Source organism: Drosophila takahashii, chromosome 2L, assembly GCF_030179915.1.
Source record: "Drosophila takahashii strain IR98-3 E-12201 chromosome 2L, DtakHiC1v2, whole genome shotgun sequence".
In the NCBI taxonomy this organism is placed as follows: Eukaryota; Metazoa; Arthropoda; class Insecta; order Diptera; family Drosophilidae; genus Drosophila; species Drosophila takahashii.
The window spans coordinates 34,981,896-35,000,136 of record NC_091678.1 but is presented as its reverse complement, the minus strand read 5'-3'; the positions used below and the strand labels follow the sequence as shown (position 1 = coordinate 35,000,136).

Sequence of the window (18,241 nt, the reverse complement as noted above, 5' to 3'; positions counted from 1 at the left end):
AGTGCGCCGTCCGAAACAGTAATCCCCATAAGAGACTCTTTAGGCAGCTGGACCAGAAGCGACAAAGACAGAGCTTGTACATTTGCTTTACACCTTCGAAATGTCTTTCAGCCAAACCCTGCAACAAATTCATTCGCACTACCGTCGCCGCCAATTCGAATCGAAACTGAGACGGACCCAATTCAGTTTCAACCAAACGAAGTTGCAAAAGTCATCAGCGAGCAATTGAAACCAAAAAAGGCCCCAGGCGGTGATCTAATAACTGCGAAAATGCTAATTGAACTCCCAAATTGTGCAGTTGAGTTCATTTGTAAACTCTTTAACGGGATTACACGACTTGGCTACTTTCCACAAAAATGGAAAAAATCGGTAATCATAATGATCCCAAAGCCAGGAAAAGATCACACAATACCAGCTTCATACAGGCCGATAAGTTTACTCTCGTGTCTGTCAAAACTGCTCGAAAAATGCCTTTTGACGCGCATAATCCCATATCTGAAAGAGCACAACGTTATTCCGGCACATCAGTTTGGCTTTCGAGAAAGCCATGGAACAATAGAGCAAGTCAACAGATTAACAACGGAAATACGGTCTGCATTCGAGTATCGAGAATACTGCAGTGCGGTATTCCTTGATGTTGCACAGGCTTTCGATCGAGTCTGGCTTGATGGCCTTATGAACAAAATCAGAACTATTCTGCCGGAAAACACTCATATGATACTTGAATCGTACCTTTACAACAGAGAGTTCGCCGTGAGATGCAACACTACAACATCCGACGATTACACTATAGAGGCCGGAGTTCCCCAAGGTAGCGTCCTTGGTCCAACTCTATTTCTCCACCGCAGATATTCCCACGAACGTCCGGCTAACTACTTCCACATTCGCAGACGATACCGCGATCATAAGTCGGTCCAAATGCCCAATTCAGGCAACAGCACTACTAGCTGATCACCTCGTGGTAGTGGAGACGTTTACTCTTAACAGACAAACGTGTCCCCCGCTAACTCTGAATAACACGCCACTTCCACAAGCTGGCGATGTAACGTACCTTGGCGTTCACCTAGACAGGAGACTTACATGGAGGAAACATATCGAAGCTAAGAAAATTCATCTAAAACTAAAATCCATTGGCCTCCATTGGCTCTTAAATGCTCGCTCCCCCCTCTGCCTGGACTTCAAGGTCCTGCTCTACAATTCAACGCTTAAGCCAGTCTGGACATACGGCTCCCAGTTGTGGGGAAACGCGAGCAGCAGCAACATCGACATTATCCAGCGAGCACAATCAAAAATCTTGAGAACTATCACTGGGGCACCTTGGTATGTTCGGAACGACAACATCCACAGAGATCTTGGCATTCTGCCCGTAAAAGACGAAATATCAAAACAAAAAGCGTCCTACCTCACCAAGCTAACTTCTCATCCAAACCAACTCGCCAGGGGGCTAGACAGGGTCTCATACCGGACCCGATTGCAACGAAATGACCTTCCAGCTCAGCAATAGTTATTAGAGCCCTTTAATCTCGCGTCAGTCATCATGACTGTTAGATAGTTTTTTAATTTAAGATTTTATATACTTATTGTTAGTCTCAATTCAGAGAAGATCCAATAAATAAAATGCTAACGTAAAAAAAAAAAAAAGGAAGACATATTTTGACTGACATGAATTCAATATCACCAACATTGGGAATGGATACAACTTGGGATGATATTTCAGACTCTACTGCGATTAGGACACCACCACCTCGTTTAGAGGGACGGTCACGTCTATAGAGGAAAAAATTATTGGTAAGTATTTCATTATCAGAAACCGTGGGATTTAGTTAAGTCTCAGTAAAGGCAATAACGCTGGAATCGAAAGCAGCGCTGTCAGTATGCAATCTAGACAGCTTACTGAGAAGGTCACGGACATTTTGATAATGTAATACAAAATCGTGAACAATCGTATTAACTGGCCATAGTGCAGGATTTAAAGCACGGGAAAAATGTGTATCAGGCAGAATTATTTTAAATTATGAAACTTTTCTTTTGTAAGCAAAATTAAATTTTGTAACAACAAAGTTTTCGGGAGAGGCTTGGAGCTCATCGCTTAGGTGACCTTTAATTTCGTCAATGGTAGTATCAGGCCTTAGACGAGACACAAAAATTGACTTCTTTGGCATGATTGCTTGTGGCGCTACAGCTTCGAGGCGTCTACGGTTTACGCCTGCTGGATGACCATTATTAACCGCAGCCAGGAGGGGCCTGCGATTTCTTTTGGAGGAACCAGGACCATTATGTACATTATGTACAACCGACGTTACTTGACCAGAGGATACTGGCGGTGCCGTTATAACGGAGGATACCGACGGTATCGCGTTGGCGGATTGTGGAAGGTTGAATTGTACGGCACCAGGATCATGCTCAGGATGAGAGCCAGGGGCCAGGTCTGCACATATAGACTTAGGAGTTACAAAATTAAGCACTGGAGCAGGAATTGTCAATCTAGTAGGAGACATGGCTGATTCCATGGCAGGGCATAATAATAAAGGTATTTGTGTGTTATTTTTTATATATTTTCTTTTTTATGTTTTTAAGGTTTTTGGCGGTTAGATCTGTTCGAAATAAACGATAAAAAAGAGTAAGAGTTTTTCTCTGAATTCGCTTAGCTAACCAAAATGATATAATTAGGCTACCAGAACGGTGGAGTTAGGGTGGGAATAAGATGAGGTTAGGGGTTAAGTTGCGATTAAGGAGGTATTAAATAGGTTAAGGTAAAAGTAATGTAAGGGAAGGGTGAAGATGAGAAAGGTATGGTTCGTTTGGACATTAGTGAGGATAAGGTCAAAATGACAAACAAGTTTTACTAAAAAAAAAAGTGAATTTAAAGTAAGTAAGTATAGTAAGGAAAATTTTTTTTCAGGTGAGACTAAAGTTAGGTTAGCTAAGAGGAAAAACTGGTGCTAGGGTGGGCTAAGACGAGTGCGTTCTAGGTGGGTTTACTGTTTAGCTAAGGTTACGCGGGATATTACTCTGATATTAATTTGAATTTGAATATATGAAAAAACAAGAGAGAACGCTATAGTCGAGTGTGTGTTGCTCCACTGATCGGTACTACGGCCGACGCAGCTGGACTAATCGGTATTACAGCCAATGTAGTCGGACCCGTCGGTATTACAGCCAACTTAGCCGCACGCAGTTAGACTAATCGGTATTACAGCCAATGTATCCGGACTAGTCGGTGTTACAGCCGGCACAGCTAGCCTGATCGGTATTTACAGCCAATGCAGCTAAACTGACCGGTATTACAGCCAACGTAGCCGGACTAATCGGTATTACAGCCAATATAGTCGGAATGGTCGGTACTACGGCCAACCTCGATGTTCTGCAGACTAAGTTGTGCGTTGCCTTGAAGGACCTCAGCTACCTGTGTTTCAATTCGGAGACTTGCTTGGTCCCGAACGTCCTGACGTAGCGATCTTGCTCCTTGCTGGTTTTCCACGGCTGTATCTCCTTGACTTTGACTTTACTAGAAGTTGTTCACTCGCGATTTGATGCTCGATGACTGGTCCCGACTCCAGCGCAGGGCCCGCTTATATAGGCCTCCGGGTCCCGTTAATCCTCAGAATCTCATTTTCATCTCTCCAATTCAGGGTCCAAAGTGCACGGTTTTACCGTTCGACCTTTCTCCCTCTGCACACGGCACCGCTCTAGGGTCCAAAGTGCGGCGCTGTACCGTTAATTCCTTGCTCACGGCACGCCTGCGCTCTCTCGTCTCTCCCTCAGGCTAGTGCCGTCTCGCTCTGACGCCTCTCTTTGCTCTCTCTCTCTCTGGGTTGGTACTCTCCCAACTCTCTCTCCAACTCTCCACTTCAGGGTCCAGAGTCCGCGGTTTTACCGTTCGACCTTTCGCCCTCTGCACACGGCACTACACTAAAATCCAAAGTGCCAAAAGCCGGTCTCCATGTAGTTCTCCATGTATTTCTTGTGTTTATTTGTGCGGAGTTATTAACTCCTCACACTAGTTCGCACAAAAACGGACAGACGGACATGGCCAGATAAACTCGGCTGTTGGTGCTGATCAAGAATGTATATACTTTATGTGGTCTGAAACGTCTCCTTCACTGCGTTGCAAACATCTGACTGAAATTATAATACTATCTGCAAGGGTATACAAATATTTCGATTTCTTCTGTCAATTTTACATGAGCAGCCTGTGAAGTCATCTCCCAGTAAAATTTTAATATTTTGAAAAAATGGAAAATATCATCGATATATCGATATTTTAAATTGATATTTTTAAATATCATTAATGATATTTTTCAAAAACCAAATATCATCGATACAATATTTTTTAAAAATTCTAAAACTCTAATGTCAATGATTTGAAAACGTGGTTTTGAACACAGTGTTATTTTTGAGGAATATTATAAAAATCATGGTGAAAATGGATAGATCGGGCAATAACGATTACTATGGGGTAATTCCACGTAAAAAGTGACAGGCCCATTTGGGTGAAATCTCAGAATCAATCGAAACTTTTTTTTCGATAGAGGATTGAAATATAAGGATCGGTTTTTTATTTTTTTTTTACTCTAACCGTTTATTTTTAAAAAATATTTTTCTGATTAAGCTTCGAGCACTTGAAGACTCGCACTTGAGACTCGTTTGAGATATGGGACGTTCCATGTCAACCCGGCCATCCCACTTTTTTTTTTTTTTTTATGTGGACAGTACCACATTGATTGCAAAGCCACTTGCTTCCAATAGTTTACCTCATACCTATTTTGTCAATGTTACCACTCTTTCGCCGTATAATCGCGTTGAAAAGAAAACACAAAATCATTTTTATCCTGCGAACGGAAGATACAATTAGCATGGTTCAAAAGCAGAAAAATCTGTCTTTCCATGGCCGATTACGAGAAAAAAAATAGATTTTATTAGACCGTAGATGACCAAGCGATAGCGTTTTTAAAGTCTAAAAGTAGGATTTCGTCCAAAGGGCCAGTCTGCAAAAATACCATTATATTTTTCTCAGAAAGCCCCATATTTAACGGATTTTATGCCACTGGTTTCAAAGTGGGATCTCTTTTGAGGAATTAGATATGATCCCACTTTGAAACCAGTGGCATAAAATCCGTTAAAAAAGGGGGGTGGCCGGGTTGACATGGAACGTCCCATATTTAAATATTTGGTATGAAACTTTGTGGCACATCTTAATATCTTTCAGAAAAAGATTTTTAAAGATGTTTAATTTTTAAATTAAGTATTTTTTAAGGGAATTTTAAATTTAAAAAATGCTGTACGCCGGAATACACGCATGAGTGTACTTATAAGTGAGAACTTACAAGTGAACTTGAAATTTTCACTCAATTGAACTTGAAAACAAAATTTCAAGTCAAGTAAGCCAAGTACACAGAATTTAAAGTCAAAAATCACTCTATGACTTGAAACGAGTAAGTCCGAGTGGTACCACTTGCAAGTAATTTCAAGTCACTTGGAAGTTCAAGTCACTTGGAATTCGTAGAGTGAACTCTATGATTTTTAAGTCATCTGAACACTTTTAAGTTAATAATAAGTTTTTAATATTTATATTCACTTTGCTTCGGGAGTTTGAACGAGAAAGTTATTTTAATCTGTGAAGAATTTTATTTTCAAATATTCAAATTTTCTTTTAATTTTGAAATTTAAACGAGAAAGTTGTTTTTTATCTGCGGAAAATGTTCTATGCCATAATGGCTTCTTCAATAAACGTAAGCTTAAATTTGTTTCCAGATATTTTAAAAATATTTAGCAAGTAATACCAATTGCAGAATTCCCCAATTGATATGGTTGCTGTGAAGAACCATTTGAAGTGCGGTGAGTACAGGATTTTAAATAAACGTGGACGGAGTCAAGTTTGGGAGACCTTTGGAATGGTTGAGGACGGCGATGGCGAAATAATTCAAGGTGTAACAGTTTGCCGAAAATTATTTGAGGTGCTAAAGTATTAAAATTGCACAACGAATCTTGTCCGCCATAAATGTTACATCGCGGCTGTTAAAACTGACGATAATATAAAACCGTGCATACGTGTAGACCAGGACACGAAGAGAAAAATAACAGAAGCAGCTACAGAATGGTCAATTAAAAACTGTAGGTCGTTTAACACAATTCAAGACAGTGGTTTAAAGAAACTGTTTTCGGCTTTCGTGGACATTGGAGCTCGATATGGACCAAACATTGCCGTTGACAAAAGTATACCGGACCCGACGACATTGTCGCGAAATATAACCCAGATGTAAATTCGTTTGCTGATTCAGAAAAGAGAAGCCAAATTTCAAAATCCAGCGAAAAAGTAAACCAAATCATGTTTTTAAACTCAAATTTGTAGCAAAACGCATAAACAAAAACAAATAAATTTATCGTCGTGAAAAAAAAAGTTATCAAACGGTGTTCTTAAGATTTTATGCCATTTTGCGGTAAATTTCCTCTAGGACTAGCACTAAGATTTGCGAAGAAATAAACTTCTTCGATGGACCGCGATTTCTTAAGATCCGCGATAAATTTTCTATATATGTATTGCAGGATTACTGTCGAGAATGTTTAGTCACATGATCAAGATATGAGGGTAGTGTGATATTGAAGAGCTCGCGGTCCATGGAAGACAGTTTTTGGAATTGAATAATAATATAGCCAAATGTCCGAAACATTAAAAAAAAATTAGTATTCGATGAATAGAGGATTCTGAAGAAGTTTTTTTTTTTCTAAATTGCAATTACTTAAGATCCGCAAAAAATTTCCTCGATGGACCCCAAGTTTTTGAAAGCCATTTCGTTGCGGTACCGATGTAAAATAAACTACACAGTTTCTTACGGCCAGGTTTTCCTAATTTTTAAAAAAGTTACTGAATGCACACTTACTTGACTTGAAAACTCTATTGTCTTCCACTTATTACTACTCTATATACTTTAACTCGGTTTCTAAAACAAGTGTTTTAACAAGCAAGTCAGGGGAAAATTACTTGTATACTTGGAACTTATAAGTGAGTTGACTTGAACTCGATTACTCTATTACAAAATAATCACTTGTTTGCTCATTCAAGTACACTCATGCAGGACTCTAGTTCCAACCGACTGCCGATTGATGCACTTAAAAATTTTGGCTCGGTGATTATGCGATCGGGTCTTGTTTTGGTTTAAAGTGTGGAGCTATGCTGTACAATTCAAAGCGTGTTTTTTTCAAGGAGCAACGATTGATTTGGTTTTTCTTTTTTAATGTTCAAGGTTGTGGGGCTAATTTGGCAGCAAGCTTGTTTTTGGTTTGCTTTGGCAGTTTGGACATCTGTGCAGCAGAAGCAGAGCGAGAGAGCAAAAAATAGAGAGAGTCATTTGAAGCGAAAGAGAGGCGTTCTAATTTTTATTTCTAGTTAGAAAGTCGTCTAGTCGTTCAGTTGTAAAAAATGGAACAAAAATATCTAAAATGTACCTAAATTTCCTAATTAGGATAAAATAAGGAATCTACTAATGGATGTAATATCTGCGTGCACAAACAAAAAATTCTAATTAAAGCCTAGTACTCACTTCAATCGAAAAAGCAACGAAACAAAAATTTCTATGCAAAAATTACAGGTGGCACATTTTTGTATGGAGATTTTCATTTCATAGGATTTTGATTGAAGTGAGTACTGGGCCTTAAGAAAAGGATGTATTCGCCTAACAACGCTGACAACCTGTGAATTGTACCAGCCAAATTGGTATTAAATTGTGTTATAGAGGATAGGCGCACGACGAAAATTTTTGAAATTTCCGAAAATATTATTGCCCTAACCTATTTAAGGCACAGGAGCCAACGCACTGAGCTCTTCTTCAGACTACCAGACTGGTGTAGCGTCTTTCGGGCAGAGATTTACGCTATCTGGCAGGCTGCGAAGCTGATCTCGAGCTGGGAACTTCCTCCCACCTCAGCGGCAATCTTTGTGGACAGGCAACAATCAAAGATCAACAGGCACACACTAGCAGGAGCACACCCAAATAACGCTTACATGGGAACCTGAACATCGCGGCATTACGGGAAACAAACGACCTGATGTATTTGCCAGACGCGGATCGGCCTCACCGCCGTCGGCGTCTGTCAGAGATGTTCTAAAACCTTTGCAGCACTCACTAGCTATCCTTAATGGCAAGGTGAAAGGGATGGTGCAAAGCCACTGGCATAGTGCCGACGTGTGAGTCTTTTCCAAAATGACTTGGCCTGAGTTCAGTGCTAAAATTTAATTTATTTTTATTCCTTAAATTGGTAGAATAACTCTCTAAAAATGTGTCATGAAAGTTTCACGAAGAAATTCTACCTATTTTGGAACTTATACCAGGATGACGGCACCCACTTTCCTTGTGCAGTAGATATATTACATTACTTTAAATGCCTTTTTCTCGAAACCACGTATTCCTCAGCTGCGGATCGTGTATCTCAAAAAGTAATGCCTCGATCATCATGCTGCTTTTACAGAAATGTTTATAATAAAATTGGCCACTGTCTGAACCCACTTTATTTAGAAATTTGTACGTTTAAGTATTTTTTGATAGCCAAAAACAACAAAAAAATTATGAAAAAAATAGATTTTTAACTTTGAAAGAGTTCCACAACCATAGTTTTTGAGATATTCTATGCAAGTTAGGTTCCGCCAGTTTCTACATTATTCCTTAACAAAATAAACTTAGTTTCATAAAAATCGGATCTACACGGTGGACAATCCGCAGCTGGCCTACATTTTTTTAATATAGCCTGACAAAAAAATTTCCACGGCCGCTATTTTGAAAGATAAAAGCAAAATAAAAATTTATTAAAATTATATAAAAACAATGTAATCAACATGCCAAGTTACGAAAACCCAGCACAATTCCTTATTGGTTAAAAAAAAACAGGTAAAACTTGAAAAATTACAGTTTTATATGTATCTCTCATCTTAATTTTAGAAAATGTTCAGAATTTTAGAAACTGTTTTCTTGAATCTAGGAAAAAAGACCATTGAAACAGAATTTTATGAACAACTTTTCTTAAATTTGGAAAACATTTTTTTTTCTTAAATCAATGGTGTTTTTTCCTAGTTTGCTCTCCAAAAATGTTCTTAAATTAATGGCGATTTCGCCATGTACTTCAGGCCTTCCTAGAATCTAGAAAGTCGCCATGAAAACACGGTACATTTTTTTAAAACAGAAAAGTAGAATTAGAAAATCACCATAGATTTAAGAAAAACCTTTTTTTTATTTCTTTTATGCTTCTCATTCTTTCTTCGAAACGAAAAAGAAGAAGACATGCGGTTAGACCGCAGCGCGAAAATCACCATAGATTTAAGAAAAACTTTTTTTTATTTCTTTTATGCTTCTCATTCTTTCTTCGAAACGAAAAAGAAGAAGACATGCGGTTAGACCGCAGCGCGTTGCGACGACAGTTTTTGGCGTATGTATGTATATGTTTATGTGTGTTTGTGTATATGACCGAGAAATTTTTTGTTCGTAGCTGTAACTTTTTTTGCGTTGTTGTTTTGGAAATGCAGTCTCTCGCGACAGAGTTGCTTGCGTTGCGCTGTATCTTGAAATCTTGTGCTCAGTTTTGGATGACCATTCAAAGTAACAAGTTCTTGTTGAGCCTATTTAAGAAAGTTAAAGTGTGATTCCTCAAAGATGCAATTTATAGGTAAGGAATTGAATTAAATTGAAATATAAATTTGGAAAGTGTGTGATAATTTATGGTAAGCAAAGGGCATACTATTTTAATAGATTTGGCTATTAATAATATTGCAGGCCGCAAATACCATCCTTCTCTAATCTTAATTTTTATTTTCGATTGCAGGAATAATTTCAATTTCAGGTATTGTTGATAGTTTGGCAGTAAGTAAGTAAATTGTAATAAAAATATATTAAATACTTAATATAAATATTAATAATTATATTTTTATCTTTTTTGTTTTGTTTTCTCTTTTTGTGTAATGGTATTGTCGGGAGCAGCCGCAGAAATCAATTTAAAATCATTTAAAACCCATTTATTGTTTGCCATTTGATCAGCATCACTGACAACAACAATGTAAACCAAAGCTTCCAATTATCTATCCTGCGTAAGATAAGCCGAGATAAGCGACTGCGCTCGGTGCTCTCTCGGACCTACGCACTCTCATCATGTATATTCGCTTTTGATCGCTGGTACGAAGCAGTTCGTTCGCTCTCGCTACCACTATAAACGCATTAAAAATCGAACCACTTTTTCGGCTTTTCTTTTAGCACCGTTCTGACACACGCATAATTATCTCTCGTTTAAATATTCGCAAAAAAGGTGGCATAAATTAATGCCTCCTCTAAACATTTGGTGACCCCAACGTGATCGTGTGTCAAAGTTAAGCAATTATTAAATATCGTTTTAATAATTCTACGCGCCCTTTGCATGTGTCGCTACAGGGCCACACACACACAAACTCTTTTCGCATCGTTTCGCACGGTATTCGCATATACCGACATTGTACAGTTAGAATCGGCTGCTGTACTGCCTAAGCTTTTTGCATAACGGAAAGTGTTACACAACTTCGCTCGCCAGGCAAAAGTCGTTGCCCTTTGTTTTCGGCTCCGTCATTACCCTTAAATTCGATCTTTGGTTTTCGCTGGACCAAGTGCAGGTGCAGCGCAAATTTCGTGCGGTGACTTTCGTATACCCTACAAACGGAAATTAAAAATTAAACAAGAGAGAACGCTATAGTCGGGTGCCCCGACTATCAGATACCCGTTACTCAGCTAAAGGGAGTGCGAAGGAGATGGAGAAAGACTTTGATCCGCCGTTACTTTTTAACGAATGGTCCGATTTAAAAAATTTCTTCTACATTTCGATAGGTATTGATAAACACAATAAAACTGCATTTTTACTTTTCCAAAATATTGAAATTTTTAAAATCGTATACAAGCGATTGTGGGCGTTAGAGGGGGCGTGGCACCCTTTTGAAACAAACTTGCGCTGCGTAGGAACTCCTATAATCTGCATGCAAAATGTCAATCTTCTAGCTTTTATAGTTTCCGAGATCTCAGCGTTCATACAGACAGACAGACAGACAGACAGACGGACAGACAGACGGACAGACGGACATGGCTAGATCGACTCGGCTAGTGATCCTGATCAAGAATATATATACTTTATGGGGTCGGAAACGCTTCCTTCTAGCTGTTACATACTTTTGCACGAATCTAATATACCCTTTTACTCTACGAGTAACGGGTATAAAAATGCCAGCCAAACATACGAAAAAGCCTGAGCTCGCGCCTCACGCACCAAACGGCGAGGAGTTTTATCGAGCAAAGGCAGATTCTATGGTACGCCAGCTGGCGGCCTTAAATTCATTTTTGACAGAGGAGCAGTTGGCCAAATTGGACGAAAGTGAGTTGCAGGTGCGGCTGGATTTAATCGAGCGCATGTACTCTGACTTCGACAGCTCTCGACTTAACCTCGAACAGCTTGTAATTGAGGAGCTGTAGTCAGATGCGCGCTTAATCTTTACCACGGCATATTGTGAGACGAAAAGAAAAATCTGCCGCCATCTCAATATTGAGAAGAGAAAGTCGTTGGCAAATTCAACTGAGTTGCATGGCATCCTCGGTGGACACGCAGCCGCCTTCAAGTGCAATTCGCGGCCCACCATGCTACCGGAATTTCAACTTCCGCGATTTGGCGGAGCATACATCGATTGGCCGGATTTCTACGCCATGTTCAACACCGTAGTGGGAAAGAACAAAGATCTAACAAAGGTGGAAAAATTTCAGCATCTTCGCGCATGTTTGGACGGCATTGCACTGGACGCAATTCGCTCGCTGGAGCCTTCGGAAAATAATTACGACAGGGCTTTGGAATTGTTAACGTCGAGATTTGATAATAAATTATTGCACTTTCAGGCACATGTTCGATCTTTATTCAAGCTCCCAGTGGTGGAGAAGGGATCCGCAAGTAGTCTGCGGCAGCTAAGCGACAGGGCAAATTCTCATTTGCGCGCCTTGGCTACTATGGAGGAGATCTATGACGGCCTCTTAATTCATCTCCTCGCTTCAAAACTAGACATTCAGACCCAGAAGAGGTGGGAAGAAGGATTACCTTCCAAGGAGCTGCCAAGTTGGGATCAATTCTCATCGTTTTTGGACCTTAGATGCCGCATGATGGAAAATTTGGAATACGCTATGGTAAACCAAGCACCTAGCAAACAGGTTGGAAAAGTAGCTAACAAATTTTGTCGTAGCACCCTCGTTGCTTCATCATCAGCTTTGCCATCATGTACCCTTTGCGAGTCTAGGGAACATTATTTGACAAAATGCCCACAGTTCTTAGGATTGAACCCCAATCAGCGGTATAGAGAGTCAAAAAGGCTACATCTTTGCCTCAACTGCCTACGAAAAGGGCACAGCCTACAGCAATGCAAGTCTGGCAACTGTAGACACTGCCACCAGAGGCATCATAGTCTTCTTCATTTGGAAACAAATCCCGTTGCAACCCTGGCCCAGCCTGTTCCAGAAATACTTCCGCAAGGTTCATCTCACGTCTCTGTAGCCTTGTCCAAAACACCGCCTTTAGCTTCATCGTCAACTAGACCCGAATACGTCTTGTTTGCTACCGCCATAGTCTACGTAAAAAATCGGTCTGGCGCGTTCGTGCCATGCAGGGCCCTGCTCGATTCGGCTTCTCAAATCAACTTCGTCACATCTCGTTTCACCAATCAGCTTCAGCTCAAGATCCATCGTTCATTCATCTCCATATCAGGAATCGGTGAGTCCTCGCTCGCTTCGGATAAATCGGTTCATATTTTCGCTCAGTCGAGTAACGCAAAGTATAGGACTTCGCTCTCTGCTGCTGTCACCCAGTCAATCACCGATTACCACCCGCATTTCGATCTTAACGCGTCTGAATGGAAAATACCGGAAAATGTCGAGCTCGCCGACCCGCTCTTCTACAAAAGTCAAAGCATAGACTTGCTTCTTGGAGCAAGCATATTCTTCGAGCTGCTTTGTATTGGACAAATTCGATTAGGCAGCAATTTACCCACTCTGCAGAAAACCAGACTTGGCTGGATCGTCTCAGGGTGTCTAACGGTAGGATCTTCCGTCCGCTCATCTTTAGTTTCCTTATCTCAAGAGCCCAGAACTCATTCAGAGTCGGAGTCGATCTCTGAGATACTAAAGAGATTTTGGGAAATCGACAATTGCGCAGATTCTAAAGAATTCATTTCGAAAGAAGAAGCTCTATGCGAGCAGCTATTTCAGCAGGAATACACTCGGCTTCTGGCCAATATTCGGTACTACTTCCTGCCAAAACTAGTTTCGATGCTTTAGGAGATTCATATGATCGTGCACTTCTTCGTTTTAAAGCACTCGAGACCAAATTAGCTAGAAATTCAGAGCTGAAGTCGCAGTATAAAGCCTTTATAGAGGAGTACCTGAACCTTGGCCACATGTCTCTAACAACTAAAAATGCTGCAGCTCATCTGTATTACCTACCCCACCACTGCGTCCAAAAATTGGAAAGTACAACAACAAAACTGCGAGTTGTTTTCGACGGCTCAGCGAAGTCCACTTCGGGATATTCGTTGAACGATCAACCAAAAATCTTCACTACCCTACTTCGTTTTCGATTTTTCAAAATTGCTTTGTGTGGGGATATTTGCAAAATGTATCGCTGCGTTCGGGTTACGCATCCCCATCAGTTTCTTCAATGTATTTTATAGCGCGATCGGCCAGAAGACGAGGTTCAAGTTTTCTCGCTTGACACCGTAACCTACGGCATGAAGCCTGCTGCCTTTTTGGCAATTCGTGCAATGCATCAGCTATCCTACGATGAAGAAGCGGAATTTACAGTAGCAGCTAAAATCATACGCACAAACTTCTACGTGGATGATCTAATCGCAGGAGGAGACACCATTGAGGAGGTCGTTGAAATTCGTCAACAAATCAAGGCGCTCCTGAAGAGGACATTTTCCAATTCGCAAATGGTGTTCCAACGAACCTGCGGCGCTAGAAGGAGTGGATGACTCGGATCGGGAGAAAACTTTAAAGTTCCACGACGGAACCGACGTTACGAATGCGTTAGGTTTATCTTGGGACACGCTATCGGATAGCTTGATTTTCAGCTTCTCAAACGAATGGACAGAAAAACCCGCAACCAAGCGCAGCATCCTGTCGACTATCGCTAAGTTTTACGATCCCCTTGGACTAATAGCCCCAATCATAACCAAACTTAAAATTTTCATGCAGGTCTTATGGATTGATAAGCTCGACTGGGATGAATCCCTGCCGCAATCTTTGCATGCCGCTTGGTTGGAGCACATGTCGCAGATCGCCACAGTTGCTTGCTTGAAGTTTCCACGCTTTGTTCTACAGCATAACTCATCGTGCGAAATACATGGATTTTGCGATGCAAGCATGGCAGCTTACGGAGCTTGCATTTATGTTCAATCAGAGAACCAAGGTATCGTTTCGTCGAACCTACTTTGCTCAAAATCAAGAGTCGCACCCTTGAAGACCCTCACGATTCCGAAGCTAGAGTTATCTGCCGCTCTTTTACTCTCCTAGCTTGTCTCTCAAGTGGCACAAATTGCACCTCGATCTTGCACCTTTCATTGTTGGTCAGATTCGACAATAGTTTTGGCTTGGATCCGACAACCTCCATCAGATTTTAATATTTTCGTTTCTAACAGGATTTCGCAGATACAGGAGAGAACTAAGGGAATGAATTGGAGGCACGTAACGTCACGGCAGAATCCGGCGGACATCTTATCTCGTGGATGTACCCCTATTGAGCCGGTGGCTTTAAAACTTTGGAGTGAAGGACCGCAGTTCTTACTCACTGATTCTTCTACATGGCCTGATGACTCGCCCCCTGTCAAGGAACTTCCTGAGCGTAGACGCAGCGCATTGGTGCTGTCGCAGGAGATGGACATCTCACTCAGTTGCAAGTTTGGAAACTCGTTTGGGAGAATGCAGAGAGTCTTCGGATACGTATATCGGTTCCTTCAAAGGGTCAGCAAGGATTTAGTACGGCATAAAGGAGAGCTTACAGTTGAGGAAATCAAAGGTGGGACCCATCTACTCATTAAAGGGATTCAGCGCGTGCACTTTGCCGAGGATCACAAGGCACTAACCTTTCAGATGAAGCTGTCGCCGAGGAGCAAACTTCTGTCCTTAAACCCATTTATAGATGCAGGAGGTCTAATGCGCGTCGGCGGACGCCTTCAAAATTCGCAGCTGGATTTCGATACCAAGCACCCTATGATTCTTCCCAAGTCTCATCATATAACCTCAGCTATCATTGATCATTTTCATCGCAAGTTCCTTCATGCAGAAGCACAGAGCTTGTTAGCCGCTTTACGACAGAGATTCTGGCCCATTGGAGGGCGAAAAACGGTTTCTGCTGTCATCAACAAGTGCATTCAATCTTTCCGATTAAAGCCCAAGCTAGTCGAACACATCATGGCGCCGCTCCCGAAGGAACCGAGTGCAGCCGAATCGCCCATTCGCCATCTCTGGAGTGGACTTTTGTGGCCCCTTTTATTCGAAGTCAGAGGTCAGAAACAGGCCCCCTACGAAGTGCTACATAGCCATATTCGTTTGCTTCGTCAGCAAGGCTACACACTTGGAAGTCGTCGAAGACCTTTCAACGCAATCGTTCATAGCAGCCCTGAAGCGATTTGTAAGCCTGAGGGGAAAGCCTCAAACGATTTGGTCAGACAACGCAACGAACTTCGTGGGAGCCAAAAACGAGCTAATTGAGCTTCGGCAGCTGTTTCTGAGCGATCCTCAAAACATTGAGCTATGGAATTCCCTTACGTCGATGGAGATCCGTTGGAATTTCATTCCACCTCGTTCCCCGCACTTTGGTGGCCTGTGGGAAGCCGCGGTGAAATCCGCAAAATATCATTTCGTCCGTGTTGTTGGAAAATCAATTCTCACATTTCACGAGCTGCGCACTTTAGTTTGTGAAATTGCCGCAATTTTAAACTCACGACCGCTCTGTCCCATTTCAGAAAACTCAGATGACATTAGTGTTCTTACTCCTGCACACTTTCTCATCGGATCTACATTCACCGCATTGGACGAGCCTGATGTCACCCATCTGAACATCGATCGCTTGAGCCGGTGGCAGCGCGTATGCCAAATGCAGCAAACCTTCTGGCGCAAATGGAGCGCCGACTACCTTTCGCTGATGCAGGAGCGGACCAAATGGCGCCTTCCTGTGAGCAACGTACCGGCAGGCAGCATGGTCCTCACCAAGGAGGACAACATACCCCCTTTGCGGTGGCGCCTCGGCAGAGTCGAGAGCACCGTCTCCGGAGAGGATGGCGTCGAACGAGTTGCAGTCATCCGAACCGACTCTGGACTGTGCAAGCGGGCAATGAGGAAGCTTGCGGTACTGCCCCTAGAACCCACTTCACTTGGAAGCATGACTCTTCCAACGGGGGTAGCATGTCGGGAGCAGCCGCAGAAATCAATTTAAAATCATTTAAAACCTATTTATTGTTTGCCATTTGGTCAGCATCACTGACAACAACAATGTAAACCAAAGCTTCCAATTATCTATCCTGCGTAAGATAAACCGAGATAAGCGACTGCGCTCGGTGCTCTCTCGGACCTACGTACTCTCATGATGTACATTCGCTTTTGATCGCTGGTACGAAGCAGTTCGTTCGCTCTCGCTACCACAATAAACGCATTAAAAATCGAACCACTTTTTCGGCGTTTTTTTTAGCACCGTTCTGACACACGCAAAATTCTCTCTCGTTTAAATATTCGCAAAAAAGGTGGCATAATTTAATGCCTCCTCTGGACAGGTATTTTTATCTTTTTATACCCTTGTAGAGGGTATTATAATTTCAGTCAGATGTTTGCAACGCAGTGAAGGAGACGTTTCCGACCACATAAAGTATATATATTCTTGATCAGCACCAATAGCCGAGTCTATCTAGCCATGTCCGTCTGTCCGTTTCTAAGCGAACTAGTCCCTCAGTTTTAAAGCTATAGCAATGAAACTTTCCCAAAAGTCTTCTTTCTATTGCAGGTAGTACATATGTCGGAGCGAGCCGGATCGGACCACTATATCTTAAGGCTCCCATAGGAATATTCAAACAAATATAAGAAAATTCATTGTAACTTTGTAGGAAGTAGGCGTTTTGATTCTTGACTACTTATGTATAAACAAAATTAAAATAGAAACGCTGAATCTGGAATCCCTGGAACTGCACCGAGTGAGCATTACTTTATCTACAAGGGTATGTAAGCTTCGGCTGGCCGAAGGTAGCTTCCTTTCTTGTTTAGTTTTCTATTCTCTTTTTTTAGGAAATATTTATAATGTTATTTTTTTCTTTTTTGTTTTCTTTTCCTTTTTTGTTTAGGAAAAATTATTAATTTTCTTTTCATCTTTTTTATTTTCTTTTCTTTTTCTTGTTTAGGCTTAGTACTCAACCCAACAAAAAGTCGTCCAAAACAAAAAACTTCATATGAAAAACAACGTCAAAAAATTTTGTTTCATATGAAGTTTTTGTTTTGGACGACTTTTTGTTGGGTTGAGTACTAGCCCTTAGGAAATAAAAAAGTAAAATAAATATGTATGTATGTAAGACAATTGTATATTATCTGTAGTTTATTAAGAAAGTTTAGGATTATAATAGATTGTAGATATAAGAGTTACATAAGTTTAGTAGACGTATGTAGTGGACCCTCAAAATCGGCTGCTTTCTTTACATCATACCTGCCGTTGCGTTTAACCTGTATGACTTCATATGGTCACATATATTTGTTAGCTAACTTTTTGCCGGTTATAAACTGCGTCACCTCTTCTTGTCAAAGTTCTTCTTGTAGATCTCTTAAGTTTTTTCAATTTGGAGGCGAGTTTCATTCCAAATTTCGTTACGTTCTTTTTGTTGGTTTATTATCATCTCATCTTGAAGGATCTTTAGGAGTTCGGCACTAGAGTTGTTCCTCATTCGCATCCAAACATAACTTCGAATGGCGAGAAGCTAGTTGATGCGTGTACATGCGCATTTATGGCCTGCTCCACTTGTGTACACAAATATACTACATATATACATTATACCACTTAGCGGGCTCCGATGCTGACATTTTTGAGAATACTGAAATTATTACTCTGTTCATCCGTTCGATTTGTCCATTGCCCCTTGGCACAACGGCTGTAGTGTCAATGTGGTCAATCTCCTTCGCTGTGCAGGATTCCTTAAAAGAGTGTGATGTAAATGCAGCTCCTTTATCGCTGA

General features: G+C 41.1%; 1 protein-coding gene and 1 long non-coding RNA gene across 3 annotated transcripts in view; one reads left to right on the top strand and one right to left on the bottom strand.

Annotated features, from left to right (window-relative positions):
* LOC138912699 (protein FAM210A) overlaps nt 1-18,241 on the bottom strand; it is an 84,635-nt gene that overhangs the window by 49,842 nt on the left and 16,552 nt on the right. The gene's annotated exons all lie outside the window — the stretch shown is intronic.
* Nucleotides 5,458-6,182, top strand: LOC138914953 (uncharacterized). Its single transcript, XR_011420655.1, has 2 exons — nt 5,458-5,732; nt 5,793-6,182. It is a non-coding gene; the product is annotated as an uncharacterized lncRNA (long non-coding RNA).